Raw genomic sequence first — 10,307 nt, 5'->3', positions numbered from 1 at the left:
TCAATTCAATTTTATTTATATAGCACCAAATCACAACAACAGTTATCTCACAGCGCTTTTCATAAAAGAGCAGGTCTAGACCATACTCTATGATGCTACTTACAGAAGCCCAACAGTTCCCACCAAGAGCAGCACTAGGCGACAGAGGCAAGGAAAAACTTCCTTTTAAGAGGCAGAAACCTCGAGCAGAACCATGGCTCAGGGTGGGCGGCCATCTGCCTCGACCGGTTGGGGGAAGAGAGAGACAGAGAGAGAGAGAGAGAGCGCAGAAGAGGAACAGAGAGAAAAAGAGGGATGGAAGGAGAGAGGGGAGGGAGGCAGCCTACACAATATACACACACAGAGGTACAGACAGTAAAGGTGATGTTGCGTGGTACCAAATGCAGCACTAAGATCTAATAAAACCAGTACAGAGACAAGTCCTTTGTCTGATGCAATAAGGAGGTCATTAGTAATTTTCACCAGTGCTGTCTCTGTGCTATGATGAGCTCTAAATCCTCACTGAAAATCCTCAAATAAACTATTGCTGTATAGAAAGTCACACAGCTGTTTGGCGACTGCTTTCTCCAGGACCTTAGAGAGAAATGGAAGGTTAGATACAGGTCTATAGTTGGCTAAAACATCTGGATCAAGGTTGGGCTTTTTCAGAAGAGGTTTAATTACAGCTACTTTAAAGTACTGTGGTACATAGCCTGTTGATAAAGATAGATTGATCATATCTATATCGATATTTGCTTTAATTTGCGAGTTTCAGTATTATACCATGGAGCTAACCGTCTTTGTTTTTTTTATTTTCTTTTTTAGAGGGGCAACAGAGTCGAGTGTCATTCGCAGCGAGCCTGCAGCACTATCAACAAGATGATCGATTTGGGAGGGACTGATATTAGCATAGGAGTCCTCCGTTACTTTGTGACTTGATAATGAATTTAGAGCTGATGGAATCACATCCTTAAATTTAGCTACAGCACTATCAGACAGACATCTTGTATAGAAAATTTTGCCTGAAGGCGTGTAGTTCAGCAATACAAACACAAAAGTTATCAAACAGTGGTCAGATAAAGAGGGATTCTATGGGAACACTATTAAATGTTCAATTTCAATACCATATACCAGAACAATGTCGAGGGTGTGGTTAAAACAGTGAGTCAGTTTATGAACCCTTTGAGAGAAGCCAATAGAATCTAATAGAGAGATAAACGCAGTACTAAGGCCATCATTCTCAACGTCCACATGAATATTAAAATCCCCTACAATAATTAAGCCAGGATTTGGGCACAACACCTCTAAGGTTGATGTTAAACTGTTCACCTCCTCTCTCTTGGAACATGCTACTGCACAGGAAGGCTATACCCCAAATGAGACCTGGAAGACAAAGATGATATGATTAGACCTTAATGTTATGCCCAGCGGTTCCCCTCCTCTGTTTACCTGATGTTCTCTGTTTCCCCATCCTATTGTCTCTGTCCGTTTTCCCTGTGAGTCTGTCTGGTGGGCGTGGTCTTCCTGGCTCTGGCTCTCCTCCAAGGTACATGACATTATGGGACTCCTAAGAGGCTATGCTCTGTCCTGGGTCGAAGTGACCTATTCCCAGCGTTTCGTCTCAACTTTCTCTTTCCGTGAGTTCTGTTCTTGCCTACAGGAGATTTTCGACCACCTGGACCACTTGGGCAACGCAGGCAAGTGCCTGCTGCGCCCGCGGCAGGGACAGAGGAGTGTGGCGAGGAGTATGAAGTCAATTTAGAACAAGTTACCATACATTGTGGAATTTCTCAGGTGGTCCAAAATGTTATGCTTACCGCACTTTGAACAACAACGCAACTTAAATGTAAAGGCATAACACCAACTTCTCACAAAACACCTTGGTCGATCTTGTAGATGTGTTTGTGAATTCTTACGAGACGTCGCAAAACGTAATTACAAAATCAGACAATATAGTGAGGAATAAAAAGGTTTTTGGGGCGGCTGTGGCTCAGGAGGTTGAGCGGGTTGGCAGTTAATCGGAAAGTCGGCGGTTCGATCCCTGGTTGCGTGTCAGGCAAGATACTGAACCCCGATTTGCCCGTGGCGGCTGTTCCGCCAGCGTATGAATGAGTGTGAATGTTAGTTTCCGTTTGAGAACTTAAGCTATGTGTATGACTGGTGAATGCAGATGTAGTGTAAAAGCGCTTTAAGTGGTCGAAAAGACTAGAAAGGCGCTATACAAGTACGGAGCATTTACATTTTTGAACTAAAAAAACAAAGTAATTGTCAAAAGATTCCAAGTGGTGTTCTTGAAATGGCTGTTAGCAAGACTGCTGACTTTAGACTACAACATCCTTTTAGTCTAATTGTATCAGGTACTTCAAAAAGTGGTAAAACGTATTTTGTAAAAATGTTAATTGAAAATGCAGAAAAACTAATGTCAAAACAGATTGAAAACATGTATATTTATTCATGTTGGCAGCACTTGTATGACCAATTATTGAAAATTAGAAACATCTGTTTTGGTGTTCTGCCTCTCTTTTATGTGATGATTCATTGCTGCCTGTAGATAAAAACAATTTGTTGATGATTTAATGAATGATGCTAACAATAACAGTGAGGTCCAAAATGAGTTTATATTTAGTTCAGAATTTGTTTTTTAAAGATAAAGTTAGTCGTACGATTTATTTGAATACCAATTATCTTGTGTTGTTTAAAAACAAGATAAATATCAAGTTATGCTAATGGATAGACAAATGTTTCCTGGTAAATAATTTTTTTATGGATTGTTTTAATGATTCCACAAGTGCTCTTTATGGCTATTGAATGATTATAAAGCTAAGACACCTGATGATTTCAGACTCAAAAGTGACTTGCTTTCAGACCTGCCTGTTGTGTATGTGAAGTGAAAGAGAAAGTAAATAAACATGTCTGAGCGCATTAAAAGAAACCTGTCTTTATTGCAAACTTTGCATGCAGCATCTCCATCTCAGAGATAGAATATAATTAAATCTGCATCACCACACTTTTTAGTAACATTATGTGAAATAGCTTACAATGCTATCTCTGTACTGGTTTTATTGGATCTTAGTGCTGCTTTTGATACCATTGACCATCATATCCTATTACAGAGACTGGACCATTTCATTGGCATTAAAGGAACCGCTCTAAGCTGGTTTGTCTTATTTATCAGATCGATTTGTTTGTACATGTTAACAATGAATCCTCCATGCGCACCAAAGTTAGTCATGGAGTTCCACAAGGATCTGTGCTCGGACCAATCCTGTTCACTTTATAAATGCTTCCTGTAGGCGATATTATCAGGAAACACTCCATAAACCTTCATTGTTATGCAGATGATACTCAGTTATATCTATCTATCAATCAAGCTAGATGAAACTCATCAGTTAGCTAAACTTCAAATGTGCCTTCAGGATGTTAAAACCTGGATGACCTGTAATTTTCTAATGTTAAAACTCAGATAAAACTGAAGTTATTGTTCTAGGGCCCAAGCACCTCCGTGATACATTATCTAAAGATATAGTTTCCCTTGATGGAATCGCCCTGGCCTCCAGCACCACCGTGAGGAATCATGGAGTTATCATTGATCAGGACATGTTGTTTAAGTCTCACATTAAGCAAATTTCAAGGACCGCCTTTTTTCACCTACGTAATATTGCAAAAATCAGGAACATCCTGTCTAAAAATGATGCAGAAAAACTAGTCTATGCATTTGTTACTTCTAGGCTGGATTACTGCCTATTATCCGGCTGCTCGAAAAAGTCCATTAAGACTCTTCAGCTGATCCAGAATGCTGCAGCACGTGTTCTGGACTTCCCATGATGCACTGAGCTCCTCTCCTTCTTTCTCTCCCTCCCTCAGTATGCAACCTCATCCCATTACTTCATGTTACTAACTTGACTTCTCCCTATTCCCGTAGTCTTGTGCTCTCTCGTCCCTCTCCTCTCTCCTCCTATCACTTCCTGCAGGTGTTTCTGGCTCTGGAGCTGTGGAGTCTGGATCTGTGGTTGCGAGTCACCTGCTGCCCCCGTGTTCCTTCTCGACACCCTCTGCTACAATTATTGTTACTAGTCCTATTGTTAGGGCCCGAGCACGAACTGTGTGAGGTACCTATTGAAACTTTTTTTTTTCTGCAAAGTAAGCTCAATTTTGGAGGCCTAAACATACTCGAAAACTCAAACTTTGCACACATGTCAGAAGTGGTGAAAAATTTCGTATTTTATGGGTTTCGCAAATGGGCGTGGCAAAATGACTCGCTAGCGCCACCTAGAAAAACGGAAAAAATTAGCCCCTCGTCCACGTTCAACCTACATGCATGAAATTTTATGGGGACATGTATCATGTCCAGACGCACAAAAAAGCCTCAAGAACCCATATCCTAAACTCAACAGAAAGTCGTCCATTTTGAATTTTACGGATATTTTTGGATGATTTACACACTGTACTCTAACGAACTCCTCCTAAGGATTTATTCGGATCGACTTCAACTTTCTGCTGTGCCTTCTAAAGGCATCATTGAAGATGAAAAGTTGTGCTATCTGTGAGTTTTCGTCAATGGGCGTGTCATCAAATATCAACTCTTCGCCATGACACAGGAAGTTGTTGTAACTTCAGTGTACATGCTCACATCTGCACCAAAGTGTACATGTAGGATGAGAGTCCCGCCCTGAACACATGTACATGCCGACATTCACCCACAGTCATAGCGCCACCTGCTGGCAACAGGAAGTAACCTTTAACGAAGCAGCCCCCGCTGCACGTTTCACCTACGTGTACGAATTTTCTGTGGTACCTGTATCTTGTCCAGATGCACAAAAAAGCCTCTTGGAGCCATAGCCTAAACCCAACAGGAAGTCAGCCATTTTGGATTTAATGCTCATTTTTGGCGATTTACACACTCCGTACTTTAACAAACTCCTTCTAGGGATTTAGTCGGATCAACTTCAAATTTCTGCTGTGCCTTCTAAGGGCATTGACGATGAAAAGTTGTGCTATCTGAGTTTTCGTCGATGGGCGTGTCCGTGGTGTGGCGTCAAAGATCAACTCTTCGCCATGACATAGGAAGTCATTGTAACTTCAGTGTACATGGTCATATCTGAACAAAACTTTACGTGCTTGATATGATAACTGTCCCACCCTGAAGACATCCACACGCCAATATAAATTTATATTCATAGCGCCAAGTGCTATGTAGTGACATAACACGTTCTTGTAGCGTCCGAAGCACGTAGCAAATTCACAGGTGCACTAAGGGTGGCTGTAGTGCACCCATGACCAGCACGGAACCCGGATTGCATGGGAGAAAGGGTGTGGTGGGATACGAGATGGTTAGTAATCTGTTTGTTGACTAGGCTTTCAAAGACTTTTGAAAGACAGGGTAGGATAGATATAGGACGGTAGCAACTCCAGTCTGTTTGACAGGGCTTTAAAGTTTTAAAGACAGGCAAGAGTGACATCCCCCCACGCTCAATGCGTGACACTTCAGAGATAATTTTGGAACATCGTTCAATACAAGGGCTTGATTGGAGGATGGCGGTTGTCCATCACACAAAGGCGGTGACTAGAACCAGATTCTATTGGCTCTGACGGTTCCAGACAATTAACACCTGCTTGCGCATGCACGAAGTGGGTCTGTGTCGTCAAAGTCAGGCTAGCAGATGGACAGGTTCGGACTGAATTTGAAGGTAACAGCTCAAACGGTAAGCAAAGTTTTTGAAGTCACATTTTATAACAAAAAAATTCCTAAATACATTTTGAGTGTGCCTCATTCTGTCCCACATATTAATACGTATTGTGTTAATTAATATTGTGTGTATGGGCAGACTACATTAGTTTAACCGCCGTTGTGTGCTAGCTAACTGCCATCCGCCGTTCTGTGTTTGTGTGTGTGTGTGTGTGTGTGTGTGTGTGTATGGACAGACTAGTTTAACCGTGAACTGGCGTTGTTTGCTAACCACCAACCGCTGGGGCAGACTAGTTTAACCGCGAACCGCAGTTGTTTGCTAACCACCAACCACCGGGGCAGACTAGTTTAACCGCGAACCGCAGTTGTTTGCTAACCACCAACCGCCGGGCCAGACTAGTTTAACTTTAACTTTGTTTGCTAGGGAGTGTGTGGGTGTTAGGGATGTCTCTGTTGGTCGAACGTGGCACATTGACACACTTTCCATCCACAAACTTTAAAAATAAGGTTGAGATTTCAAATTCTTCTTCCTTCTCTTTTCCAGAGAAGAACACGACCTGAAAGTCTCCTTCAGCGGTGAGTTGTCCCCATACCTAACCCAACCATCTAGCTGAATCGGAAAGTAGTAGTAAAAACTAAAAAAATAATTTACATTTTTGTAAAATTTAAATACAGGTTGATGTGGAAGATATTTAAAAAATGATAAGCAGCCTACCTCATTTGATTGTTTTTATGACTTATTTTCAAATTGAATTATATTACTCTTTATAAAACATTAAAAATATTTTGTTTTTATTTTCACTCCAGATGTATCACAAAAAATGGAGACGACAAAATGCACAATTATGCGCATTGGTGGAGTCTAAGAAGTCTGAGAATCCAGGTCCCTCAAATGAGAATCCAGGCCCCTCTTTTGCTGATAGCCCAACAGACATACAGACACAGGAGCAGTCTGATACAGGAGAAGACCTGTCATATACTGTCATGCTCTCCCCCCATACACCCTTCTTATTCGCTCTCTGCTACATTTTCATAATGAACTTGATTGCAATATAATATTCTAATATAAATCTGTTTTACCATGGCAGAACTATGACAAATAAAATGATGGCCATGATGAGCCTCAGAGGAAGAAGTGGGAAGGTTGCCTTCATGAAGACCCGTCTCTACACGATAATCTGTGGTGAGTTTGCTTTAACATAGTAGTTTTGTAACAATGTTTGTTCAACATTGAATATAGTAAGCAGAATAATAATTCATAAGAAAAATAATTTTAGTTGGAGGACTCTATAGAGCATGCTCCATTCTGGGTTCTAGACTAACTTCTCTACCGGCAGCACTAGTTACTACCAACTGCCTTTTGTTGCTCGCCCAAGCACATGATTATCAATGTACTTGCACGTTGATAAATACTAATTTATATACTTGAAACATTGGCAATGCCACAAAAGTTGATATTTGCAAAATATTTTAATTTGAGAGGTTAGCATTTGCTAATAGTGATCTGTATTTTTTTTTCAGATACTGTCTTGAGCTCATTTGATACAACTACAACAAAAGTAGATGAATACATGGCCAAATACTTGAAATATGCACCAGAGAGGATGGGTGGTGGTGGCAGAAAGTAGTAACAAGAAGGGAAGATTTAACCAGCCGTGTTCAATGTTTCCCAGTGTTTAGGCTGTTTTTATAAAGGTTAAAGTTCGACACGTGTAAAATTATGTTGTGTGAAATGTTGGCACACTTGCAGCCATGTAATAAAGCATTTTTCTTACGTCAGTGAAATGTCTTTATTAATCTTCTTCCTGGTCTTGCTTTGACCAGTTGGCTTCTTCCTAGCTGACTGTGCATGTCCGCAAACTTAGTGTTTATGTATCCATTTCAAGGTGTTTGGTGAACACATCAATACTTTACTGAAAACAGTTTAACAAAATAAACTATGTTGAAAAGCAGGACTTTATAGTGACGTTGAAATTTCAACGTTGATTGGATTTGCAAAATCTAAACTAAAATCAATATTGATGTTCAAAGCTGCTACAGTCAAAGACAGTGACTTTTTCACTCAAACGCCGAAAATGAGCACTCCACCAACTGAACGAGAGGAAGAAAATACAAGCAGCATGGCGGACCTGTCGGCGGTACTTGCTGAACTTAAGTCACTTCGCTCTGAGTTTGGATCCAAACTAGACAGTATAGATGACCGCCTGAGTAAGATGTCACTGCTTTGGAAAACAGTATGTCAGAAGTGAAGCGAAATGTAGCTGCTAACATCACCCGAATGGCAGAAGCTGAAAACGGAATAATGTCAGCAGAGGAACAGCTGAAAAGAAATACTGCTGACTTGACTAACGCTGTGAAAAGAATCGCCTATCTGGAAACCAAGACCAAGGACCTTGAAAATCGAAGTCGAAGGTATAACCTGCGGTTGTTCGGTCTACGGGAGTGCGATGAAGGCAACCAAACGCTACTGGATTTCATACAGAACATGCTACCTCGCTGGCTGGAGCTGGACACCGATAGAACCCTCATCCTGGAGAGACCTCACCGAACCCTAACACCACCGAAACCAAACCAGGATAGAGAAGTTCTCATTCGGTTCCTGAAATTTCAGGACCGGGAGTTTGTTTTTCACTCCGTTAAACATCGTGACATCATGGATGAGGGAAACAAACTTTTCTTCGCCCAGGACCTCTCAGCTGAGACCATGCGACAGCGCTTTGGATTCAACGCAATAAAGAAAATTATCATTGAAAAAAAAAAGTTGGTATGACAGCATAGTAATAAGTGATCACGCTGCTATTTCATTAAATATGCATATAGAGAAATTTGTTTATAACCCCCCTAGTTGGCGATTGCAAGTACGATGGTTACAAGACCCGGAAGTCGTTAAATATGTGGGAACTAAAATAGATAGTTATTTTGAGTTAAATACATTTCAAACCAGTGCCAGCACGAGATGGGAAGTGTTTAAAGCGTACATTAGAGGAGAAATAATTAGCTATACAAGCTCCAAGGTCAAACAACAAAGGGCAACGATGGAAACATTGAAAAAACAAATAAAATCCTTACAAATAAGTCTAAATGTAAGGGATGATCCAAGGAAACATAAAGACTTGCTACTTCTGAGAGCTGAATATAATAAGCTATCTGTTGATAAAGTTGTAAAAAGTTTAATGTGGCTAAAACAATCCTATTACGATCAAGGGGGAAAAGCAGGGAAACTTTTGGCATAGAGAATTAGAGAGGACAATTAATAGTATAATGACCCCTTCCGAGAACCTGTCAATAGATCCATTGAAAATTAGCAATAGTTTTAGAGAATTTTATGAAAGCTTATATAGATCAGAATGCCCCCAAACCACAGAAGACCGGGATACATTTCTTGGTCAGTTTCAATTCCAGACACTGACGGAAGATGCTAAAAATAAATTAGATGGTGATTTGACAACGGAAGAAATTTCACAGGCTATCCAAAATATTAACAGTGACAAGTTTCCAGGGCCTGATGGTTTGCCAGTTGAATTCTACAAAACATTTAAAGGAAAACTATTAATCCCACTTAATCCCAATTAATATGATGTATGAAAAATCTTATCAAACAGGAACTTTCCCACCCTCTTTAAGACTAGCAATTATAAAACTGATTTTGAAACCAGGAAAAAAAAAACACAGAATGCTCCTCATTTAGACCAATAAGTCTTATTGGATGTGACACAAAAATACTTTGTAAAGCCTTAGCAAGGAGACTGGAGCCTTATATCCCATGCATAGCTTATAATGATCAGAATGGTTTTGTTCAAAAACGCCAAGGATTTCATAAGATTTCATTAGACAAGTTCTTAATATAATTCATGAAAAATCTGATGCAAAAGATACAGCAGTACTCTCATTGGATGCCCGGCAAGCTTTTGATAGAATAGAATGGCCATACTTATTTAATGTTTTGCCGAGATATGGATTTGGACAGAAATTCCTTAAATGGATTCAGATTTTATATACAAGCCCAACAGCCAGTGTCTTGACAAATAGTATAATCTCTAAACCACTCACCTTGGAGCGATCTACTCGCCAGGGGTGCCCTCTGTCACCTATGTTATTTATATTGGCCATAGAGCCACTGGCTATGGCAATAAGGACACAGACGGGTATATCCGGCATCTGTTTAGAGGAACATGAGCATAAAATATCCTTGTATGCTGACAACGTGGTTGTGTTTTTAACGAAACTATCAATTAGTATCTCACATCTTTTACAACAGATTGAATTGTTTGGGCAGTTCTCTGGGTATGATATTAATAATACAAAATCATCTATACTGTTTTACAATAAAGAAGAGAGATTGAACACTGAAAAAACCCTTTTCTAATGCAAGGGAAGGATTCACCTATCTTGGTGTTAAAATTACTCCTGAAATTAAAATGATCATCCCAGTAAACCATGACCGACTAATAGATGAAGTGAGTGAGACATTGGATCGATGGTTCACGTTGCCCATATCAATGATTGGTCTTATAAATTTGATTAAAAGGAGTATATTGCCAAAATTTTGACATCTGTTTCAATTACTCCCACTTCCACTGCCAGGTTAATTTTTGACAAGCATAATAGTACTATTGGTAAATTCATCTGGAACAACAAAAAG

The 10,307-nt window shown here is 40.1% G+C and overlaps 1 long non-coding RNA gene across 1 annotated transcript; it reads left to right on the top strand.

The window, feature by feature from the left end:
- Positions 1 to 5,587: 5,587 nt before the first annotated feature.
- Positions 5,588 to 7,372, top strand: LOC123984567. The gene is made up of 4 exons (XR_006828455.1): positions 5,588 to 5,681; positions 6,210 to 6,241; positions 6,473 to 6,848; positions 7,187 to 7,372. It is a non-coding gene; the product is annotated as an uncharacterized LOC123984567 (long non-coding RNA).
- The last annotated feature ends 2,935 nt before the right edge of the window (positions 7,373 to 10,307 follow it).

The sequence above is a fragment of the Micropterus dolomieu genome, linkage group LG15, assembly GCF_021292245.1.
Source record: "Micropterus dolomieu isolate WLL.071019.BEF.003 ecotype Adirondacks linkage group LG15, ASM2129224v1, whole genome shotgun sequence".
NCBI lineage: Eukaryota > Metazoa > Chordata > Actinopteri > Centrarchiformes > Centrarchidae > Micropterus > Micropterus dolomieu.
This window is presented reverse-complemented; position numbering and strand designations above follow the sequence as displayed.